Raw genomic sequence first — 10,636 nt, 5'->3', positions numbered from 1 at the left:
ATATGCTTCAGACTCCGTTGCGTCTTTTATTGTAAGCTCACCGGGATGTATTGTATCATAATAAGAATGGAAATTACAATTTTAAATGACAAAACGTGGTTGATATATATATCAATTTCGAGTTGAAGGCCACAGCAAGTGTTTTCTTCTTTCCACGCATAAGATTTTGCACAAATTCTGCTTCATATGAATACCAGAATAATAACAGGGCGCAATTGGTACCCATGGGAATTCCAATAGATTGTAGGAAGACTTGGTCTCCAAAAACCACATATGCATTGTCAATCAGAAACTCAAGCATCTTTTTATGTTGACTTCAGAGTACTTCTATGTACAATCAGAATATTTTTTAACAAAAACATTTTTCAAATAACTAATGACAAGGTAAGTAAATATATGAGCTTCATTTTTATTGAAAAAGCAGATGTCAATCATATCAAAAAGTCTGGACCTTGTTTTATCGTGGGGAATGGTGTACATGTATATATTTACATTCCGTGTATTTTTCCTTATGAAATTCATTAGAAATCCACGACATTCAAATTTCTATAACACACGCGAAACCTTGTCACCTCGCGTTAGAATACACAGTAGGAACTACATTGTATATGCATTTTTTCTATAATCTGGGAACACCAAAATGTACAACGTTTTGACTCAATTTAATTGAAAAACTATAATCCTGTTAAATTAACGTAAAAATACTACAAATGTGCGTTTAAAATTAATTTCTCACTTTTTTTCCTCGCAATGTTTGTTTGCGTTATTTAACTTTGCAACGTCATCTGACGTCACAAACGGCTCTTACGTCTATTAACCGCGTCAGTTTTGAAAGGCGTTAAATTCACATTCAAGATTAACGAATAAGCAATTATGAAGAAGGAAAATTAGAGAATGTAAATATTAGCATCGAATTCATATTTTGTCTGTCTTCGGTCCTATAACACACCTGGCCGTGCCGACAAATTTATCATACCGAGCTAACGCGCGTTATTCAATTTGTCGGCACGGCCAGGTGTGTTATAGGACCGAAGACAGACAAAAATATGAATTCAATGCTTAAATAAAGTTGAAAAGTCGTAAGTTTTGAAGCTGTTGATTTTGGCAATATCTTGTGATTTCAAATTGTCCAAAAGTCCCTCATTCGAAAGACTGGTCTCCACGTCCCACAGTTGGATTCAAACGCGACGGAAGGATCAACTCCAAATTTCGTGACTTGCACGAAACTGTAGAAACATGCCAGATTATATCAGAAAATCTATCTCTGCAAGGGCAAGAAAAATTCTTTGCGGGGAGTGTTTCAACGTTAAGTACATACAGTGTACGCAACGCACGTGTACACAGACTTTTCCCACTGATATTGATCAAGATATTCTCAATTTAAAATCGTCGTACCAAATGAAATGTTACACATTTAATATGCATACATTACCAGGAGATTTTGGCTGGTATTTTCTATAAATTTGGTAGAAAGAAATTCAAGTTCAATACTACATTGAGCATGTCATACATGTCTTCAATGTATACTTCATGTATCTTACCTTGACGTTTCTCCCTAAGCCCTCTAGTCCACCATTGCCAACTTTAAAGTAATATTTGTTGACCATTTTTTGACTCGGGATCCAATTCATAGATGGATAAGATTTAAGAAAAATTAACATCTATCGTGAATATTTGAAATCCGTTTTGGGGAATGAATAAAAAATTGTTTTCCGGAATTTAAGAGTTGGGTCTTTGCCAATCAGTCGGGAGAGGTCAATGTTAAATATATGCAAAAATGTTAAATGCATGTCGTGATGAGATCTATAATTGAGAAATCGAATTCATTACGGTTGTTTGCCCGCATCTTTTTAAATTTTTCAACAGACTTACACTGTAGTTCAATTCCTGAATCTGAAATATATGATTATTATCTTCGGATTTTTTAAGGTTCATTGACACTCTAAAAAGACAGATATCTGTAAGTAAGTCTAAATTACATAAATGTCAACCATGCCCCGCAAACTATGCTTTACCGGTATTTGTGTTTCACTTGCAAAATTCTTTTGGAAAATCATTAAGCTAGGTTCACCCAACATTTTAATTGAATGAGCAGAGGGTTTGTAAACGTTAAAAAAAAGATCGATCATACATGTATCAGAGAATCAAATACCTAGGTATTATAATCAAATTTCCTAAGTATTAATTACTGACAATGGATTTTGTCATTTATTTATTGAATCACATTGGCATCATCATCATCACATCATTGTTTATGCAGGGTCAATGTTTCTGGGTTTCTTATTGAAGAATTGCACTCCCACAAACACACATTTTCAATTGACATTCATTCTTTGAATCAACCTTATAAACTATGTACTCACAAAATACGTTTCTACGAATGAAAAAAGTTTTATTTGACCACAAACATTGATCCAACGAATGAAACTGATTCCTCTGTAAGTAAGATGTTTTGATATTGTTGATGTTTTGTTACAGTTTTTTTTAAGAAGAAGGTACGGTTTGTGCTTTTTTTGCTCTAAAAAATTAATGTTTTCAGAAAATAAGAAATTGTCTTATACAAGAGTTGAGTAGACGAAAATGAAAAATCATTTAAGAATATTGTATGACCGAGGACTATTCTGGAAATACTACGTCATCAGTTTTGTACATTTTTAAGTTTAATGCAGAAAAGCCTCAGAATAACTCATTTCTTGCTTATTTTCCTTTCAAAAATAGTGTCTGCCACCGTCGCCCATTTCAATTTTTGGATATATTATATGTAAACTGCTTTGACAATCACAAATCTAAAAATCTTTTTAGGCGATGCATGCAGAATATTTTTTTTCTAAAACAAAACTCCAACAATTTTCTGCAAACTTAGAAAATACGGGAAAATGCACAAGCTAATGACGTCACTATAAGCATAAGGAAATATGAGAAAAAAAAGATATCTGTATTCTTTCTGCATGGAATTCCAATGATTCATAACGAATGAATTTTGATTTCTTATATCACTTTCATAGTTTAGAAAAATATAGAGCTAAATTTGTATTGAAACTGTACCTTGTTCTTTCATATTTTATGACATTTTAAATGGTTTTTTGTATCTAAATTAGATATGTGTATGCTTTATTTTGATGAAAAATTTGTTTAATAATAAATACTTTAGCAAGATACCGATACACTTTTGTCTTTTTTTTCATTGAAACAGCTGCTGAAAAAATATATAAAAGGTTCTTCCGTTCCGTTCAACAAATTTCATCAGGTTCAAAGCAAGGGATTTATTCTGGACTATCTTTTTAAAATATGCTTAGAACCGATCATTTTTAAAAATTTCATTTTACTCCTGAACTTTCTCATCCTGTCAATAATTATGATTAAATTTTCCTGGGAATACATCCCTACCTACCGATTCACTTCTTTTTACCCTGCGACGGGACAGGGCAAACAAACATTATTTTAAGGATAACCCAGTATTACTCATCGTCTAAACTTTTTCCTGTTGTACACAGGAACGAAGCTATGGGGTCTTTATCTTAGGCATCTAAGAATCTGTGTAAGGCTGTCCGTACTTGTAATTATAGCTGATGACATCAAATCTTGTGATCTCTTCAACGAGGTCGAGTCTAGTTCGAGTGCGCATGACTTTGCGCAGCTATTTAATTTCATGCAGTAATATGTCCGACAGTACATATTTCCAAAGTATTGTGATTTTAATACAAAATTAACATTATCTATAACGCATACTGGCCTGAAAATGGATTTTATGACAACAATTAGAAAAAAAAAATGCTAAAATATGGCTCTAACGGTGTCATAGTTTTCTGATTTTGAAGGCAATGCATGCTGCTAAATAAAGACATATGACTCGTTTGTATATGTATATTTGTAAGACTCCAAAGTGCGATAGTGACGCCAAAGTCCGATGGTCTCGCCAAACCCCGATGGTCTGCGCCAAACCCCGATGGCTCGTTGTGTTTACGGACCCCAAAGTCCGATGGCTCGTTTCCTTTGAGACACGTTGCTCTAAAGTGCGATGGTCTGATACGCCAAAGTCCGATGGTGCGAAGGAACACTCAACGTTTATGACGTCACAAAAGTCCGACGTCATGACGTTCTGCATTCAAAATCCATTGATTTAGTATTTGTCTCTCATACAATTTTACTGATTTTGCTTATTGTTTTCGCCCATCAGAGCTTTTACATTCGACTGATAAGGGTTAGTTGTTGAACACCAATGTGTTTCTTCGAACTCAACCGAGAGATTTTATAGTTAGTCCTCGCACACTATTGGAATGGTTTGGGTTAGTCCAGCACCGATCCGAGATATCTAGCTTATATAATTGTAACACATTTTTCGACTAATAAGTGTTATTCTCGCACCTATATAAAAAAGATTAGGGTTAGTCTTTGCATTTATTATTTATTTGTATTTATTTTAAACAATCGGGCCTTGGCATGGCGCGGCATTGCATTTTTGCGCAGTAGAACTATGACGTCATAAACGTTAATTGTTTTTTCGCACCATCGGACTTTGGCGTGTCAGACCATCGGGGTTTGGCGCAGACCATCGGACTTCGGCGTGACCATCGGACTTTGGAGTCCCATCGCACTTTGGAGTCCTACATATTCAAGACGTCCATGGATATTACACTTAAACTGTTGAAAGAACATCAGAAGAAACATACTAGCAATCTAAACATTGCTATTTTTAACCAAAATAAGTCATCTGCACTGGTAATTAATCTGCGCCAATATATATTTATGATGCAATATGGCAATTTTAGAGGTATTAAGCATTAAAAAAATAAACATTGTTGTTAATTCCAAGACCAAATTTGATGGTCAACTTTTTTTGAAATTAGGTGACCTGTTGCAACAATTTACAAGTACTTGGCTGCAAAGAAATCGCTTGGACAAAAATACAAAAAATATGGGGAAAATGTGATCATTTGTCGCTTTTCCAACACATTCCTACACGGTCCAATAGTAAATTTGACAACTTTTGAAATGGCTTTCTAAGAAATCGGGATGGTAAACATTCGATTTTTAAAACTTAAAACAATGAATATAACGGTAAAAATTAATAAACGAAAAGTTATCAAAATCTCTAGGGTAGAAATAATTAGACTCGGCCTCTTTGAAGTATCCGACCCATATTAGGACTAAATTTTCGAACCTTAAATATCAATTGTTTATAAAATGCTCTGATATTTTTGAAGCATTTTAAAGTAGAAAGGGATTTGGCAAGAGAAATTTTCAAAAATTTCATTAACCAACTTATTAATCATTGAAGATTGCATTGAAGTCTATGAAAAGAGGTAAGTTTTTGAAAAGATAAGATATATACTACGAATATCAATAAAGCTATGGTTGAAAGATTTTTTCGATCATAAGAAATAGAAATGGAAAATCTTTTTTTGATCAAATAGATTTAATGAAACATATTTATTATTGAGTCAAGTCAAAGGGGGATAAGATTAACTCATCAAGGACAGGACAAATTCATAAATTAGGGCATTTCCTACTCTTATATACTGATACTAAAAAATGAAAATTATTTCTCTATATACTGAGTATTCAGTGAGTCCATAAACAAATGTATCTGTTATGCATTCAGTTCCATTGAATCTGAGGTTAAGATGGGTCGAATGTCTTAAACGTGGAGAGCCGTCCTGCTCAATGACCCTGAGTGCCGAGTAAAGGTAAAAAAAAAATGAAGCCCTTTATCTGTATATTACGGTGACTGGTATAGGACATAGTGAGAGAATTTTTTTTTATTAATTCGTGGCCACGAAATAAAAATTCGTGACCACGAAATAAAATTCGTGGGAACGAAATAAAAATTCGTGACCACGAAATAAAGTTGTGCTATGTAATGTCATTTTAGGTTCTTCTCTTGTATGTCATTCAAGATGAACGGACTTATTGTCATTCAATTGGACTGAGTTAACTGGATTTTTTGTTTAAAGTCGGTAATGGTTATAAGACGAAAACTGTCCATTATGTCAGATATTAGACGACCCGAGGCGCGTTAGCGCCGAGGAGAGTCTAATATCTGACATAATGGTCAGTTTGAGGCTTATAACTTACTTAAAACATTTCACCATTGTCGAACACTTCCATTGTTAACTTATTGGACAGCCACAGGTAAGGTCTCATTCTGCTTGGATGACTACCTGGCACTGTTCATCAAGTTAGGCCAAAGAAAACCAGTTTTGGTTTTTCTTCTGATTTTATTAATAGTAGGAATCATCGAGAGGTGTTTTATATCGATAAATATGAACATTAACTTTGTTTAGTCTTATTTGTCCGCATTGCGACATTTTTTTATCTATACTACGCATGCGTAAAAGTCAGTTCTACTAAATTCTTGACAATTTATTCATTTTACAACGCAACGACCACGGATGACGACGTGCGTTTTGATTTTGAAAAAATACCTTCAGAATCGGGTGTTTTGACGATGCCATTTATCGATTACACCAAGATGCCTCAGTTCAAGTTTTTACTATGAAATCCGGATACATATTCTTATGTTTCGGAGTTTCCCGTTAACAGGTAACTTTTGTAAAGCAATAGGATTTGAAGTATTTTACTCCTACATTTTTGAAATTCGGAGATTATTTCTGGTGTATTTTTTTTTTAAATGCAACACCTTCTCTTTTGTGTGCAGGTTTCGAACTCGGAAGGATTTTACCCCAGTCACTCCTTAAAACAACGACAGACACTCGCTCAAACGACGCAGGACTAGGTAGACATGGTAATAAATCACTGAACGAAATTACAGATTCTGTTGGAATTTCGTGAGCGAAATTTTGTGCTAAATGCGGAAAAATGGATATTTCAATAAACAAAAAGCCCAAGGTTGTGTGTAAGAAAACACATTCTTCTCATTCATTCTTTGTGTCCATTGGATTCTATATTATGTTCCGTGAATCAAGCATTGGGAAATGAATCTATTATATAGCAATGAACGGTGAATTCAGGAACTTTATGATCGGAGCCACGGATGCGTCTACAATAATGAATCTGAGACATTCAATTCACTGGATTTTTTGTGCCATTTTCAATAGGATTTTTTGTGAAATATTAACATTTAACGCTACTATTTTCCTACGTTGTTCATATTAAATTGTTTGATTTGTCATTGCCTTTTAAGTGCTGTTTACTTATTTGCCTCGCTCTTTGTTCTCATTTTAACGTTACCTGTACCTGTCCAATAAGTTGAAACTTATTGGACACCTACAGGTAACTTATTGGACGGGGTGCAGGACAATAACAAATTTATTGAACCAGGTTTAACAAAAGATGACTTCACAGAAATGTTTTAATTTTGGTTATTGAATAATGTGCCTGAATCGTCATTAATTATTGAAATTTGATTTTTGCCGCTTAATTGCATGAAGAGCTGATGAATAAATAAATAGTATCAACATTAGTATTGCTTTCATTTTTAAGATGTCATGTTCCCAATAATAGGGACCTACTCTGCCACTGATTGTGAAAATATACATTGAGTGATTGACTAAAAAAAAACCCTTACAATTACACGCCATTTATTTGAAACGTCTAGGAATAAATGAGTGAAATACATTGAAAAATGCACTGGACATAAGCTTAGCTACATGTAAATAACATATATTCTCAGCTTTTTGTCTGCAGATCCGCGCCTCTGGTCTATACACACATTGGCGTCTAAATTACGACCGATCTGTCAATACACTAGATTCTTTATCTTTTTTTTTTCGTTCCCACGAATTTTTATTTTGTTCCCACGAATTTTATTTCGTTCCCACGAATTTTTTTTTCGTGGCTACGAATTAATAAAAAAATTCTCTCACCAGCCACCGTAGTATATGGTGACGTAAAACGTACAATCAATAAATCAATTCTTTGATCCGCTCGGTACACGCTGATCGCCACATAAACCATTAGAGCGCACCAAAGAAACTGTTTCTAATCAGATTGGTGCGGTGGCGGTATATAATGGTTGTGGTCGGGCGGCGAGGGGGATGGGGGTGGGGAGAAACCTACAATTGTGTCAGTGATGAAAATTAACAGAAAAGGATTTCTCGGGGGGGGGTTAAAAGATTTGTTCAATCTTTAAAAACTGGAGGCGGGGTTAAGTCCCCTCGGTAGCTTCAGGGCTCCGTAATTATGTTCATGCCTGTTATACTTTGTGAAATCTATTTCACTAAATAGCTTTTCTTTCTTCCGATTAATATTTATTATGATCAAATAAAAATCGATGCTTTTCTTATTCTTGAAACAGCATCCATATTTGCAAAGAAATTCTAATTATTTCTCTACATTCTGTGAGTGTTAAAAATAAACCGAGTTTAGGGCTTTTCTCTACTTATTCTTATAGGTTTCTTTTCCTGATACTGATGGACAATTAAGATGAGATACAGTTCAGGGGCCCGTTTCACAAAACTATCTTATGACTAAGATCTGTCTTAAGACCGAAAATTATCGTAAGATTGCACCATAGCCGTTTCACGAAACTGTCATATCTTATGATAATCTTAAGATCTATCATAATCTTAAGACAACTAGATACATGTCTTAAGTCTAAAGTGAAACTTGCAATATGTATTGCGACTATGTATTTTGGCTAGAAACCAATGGATATATTTAAAGAAAACGGTTCTTAGAGATAGAAAAATCCTTTGGACTATATCCGGCCAGTCAGAACAATGACACGCCCCCCCCCCCCCCCCCCCCCGAAAAAAAATGCCGAAAAACATACGATAGAAAAACTAAAATGTACGTACTTTGTGTTTTCCTCTTTCTTCATTCTTTGGTTGTACCCCCTCCCATCTGAAATTAACCCCCCCCAAAAAAAACAAAGGCTTCTTAGGATCATGTGCATTTTTATGGATTTGATTAGTCCATGAATTTTACTTTTATTTATTTTGTTACAGCTAGTGTGGCAGACAATATATAAATGATTATTGTATGTCTCTAATTGTAGTGATTTAATTTCAAAGTAAACATTTTATTCAGTCGTACAAAATTAGATGAAAGTAAAATAGTTTAATTTCTTAGGTATCCTCATTAATCCACCGGCTGCATTTCATTTCCGGAATTTTGGGCAATTATCAACTTTTCATTTCCGACATTTTTTTGTTTTCATTTCCGACATTTTTTAAATACATATGTAGTACCTATAGTAACAGATTTGATAACTTTAATTATGAAAAATTCGAAGGAATAAATCATAAATAAATCATTGAAATACAATTTTTTAAATCTATCAGTGACTTGGTATGGTGCTGTCACTGACATTTAATTTACACATGTGATGAAAAAAAGTTTAATGCTCACTGAACTGTTTTACCTAGACTTGGTGCTACATGTATGTACATATGTATAGATGTTTTTTTATATTATTATTTTTATTAATATTTTGGTATAAATACTTTTAAAATTCTATTTTCTTTTACTTAGTAAACATTGAATTGCCGCACATTGTATTGAATTGCCGCACAGGTACTCAGTAAATTCCGGAAATGAAAAAAAAAAATATGTCGGAAATGAAAACAAAAAATGTCGGAAATGAAATAAGAAAATGTCGGAAATGCTATGCATATTTCCGGAAATGAAATGCAGCGAATCCACCTTAATGCGATATGTGTATGACAATTCAATATGCTGTAATATTTGATGCTATATGTAATGTACATGCTTTCTTTATGCTTTTTTATAATAGTATTGAAACCGTAAAATTGACTGGAATTTTTTCTTTCGTTTCTCTTCTTCATCTGTTAGCATCGATATTTTGTTGCAGTAGTTGAAGCGTTTCAAATACACCTGCATCGAATTAAATTTATGAACGAACTTTGAACACGATTTGGTGTCTCAAAAGGGGTCATTGTTAAAATCGTACGTTATTTGCAAAGTTTTAGATACAGTAGTAGTTTTAATCAAAAGTAATCACAGTTAATTTAAGTTGATGCTATAAAATGTTGTTTTTGTTTTTCGGAGGTTATGTCTGCAAAAGAAACTATATGAGACACACATTATTTCAATATTTCAAAAGAAAATTAATTAAAGACTTCGTGAAACATATTTTTAAAAAATCCCAGTAATATTGAAGAATGGAATTTGTCTTAAGATTTCTTATACTTAAGATAGTTTTGTGAAACAGCAGTGACAAATCTTATGATTGTCATAAGTCAGATCTTAAGATGATCGTAAGATCTATCTTAGGACAAATCTTACGATAGTTTTGTGAAACGCGGCCCAGAATTCCATTATCATGTATACCCGTTTGTTTCTTTTCTCTTTCACTTTCACTTCAACTATATATCTTTCCCCCGTTTTTTTTTTTTTTCAATCCAAAACCAAAGGGGATGCAACCACACCCCCTTCTCTGTATTTGTTAAATCAAGAGCTGAACTAGACGATCTAGAAGGTTAATTGATATAGGTGGAAGTTTGTTTTTATGTATATTTTAAATAATTAAAAATATTTATTTACATCTTAAAATTTTAATTAATTTATGTTATTTTTTTTTATTAATAAATTGATTTATTTATTTAATTGATTACATGTATAATTTATCAATTTATTTATTTACAGTGTACAAGTATCTCTTTCTTTCATTATGAATCCGTTTACTTACATGTATTTATCTAATGTGTATGAA

General features: G+C 33.3%; 1 long non-coding RNA gene across 1 annotated transcript; it reads left to right on the top strand.

The window, feature by feature from the left end:
- Positions 1–5,963: 5,963 nt before the first annotated feature.
- On the top strand, positions 5,964–7,132 carry LOC134250083 (uncharacterized). The gene is made up of 2 exons (XR_009988418.1): positions 5,964–6,543; positions 6,659–7,132. It is a non-coding gene; the product is annotated as an uncharacterized LOC134250083 (long non-coding RNA).
- Positions 7,133–10,636: the final 3,504 nt, after the last annotated feature.

Source organism: Saccostrea cucullata, unplaced genomic scaffold, assembly GCF_032062105.1.
Source record: "Saccostrea cucullata isolate Sc308-1 unplaced genomic scaffold, CSIRO_AGI_Scuc_v1 ctg1873, whole genome shotgun sequence".
NCBI classification, from domain to species: Eukaryota; Metazoa; Mollusca; class Bivalvia; order Ostreida; family Ostreidae; genus Saccostrea; species Saccostrea cuccullata.
The sequence above is the reverse complement of the archived record's forward strand: the minus strand, read 5'-3'. Positions and strand labels throughout refer to the sequence as shown.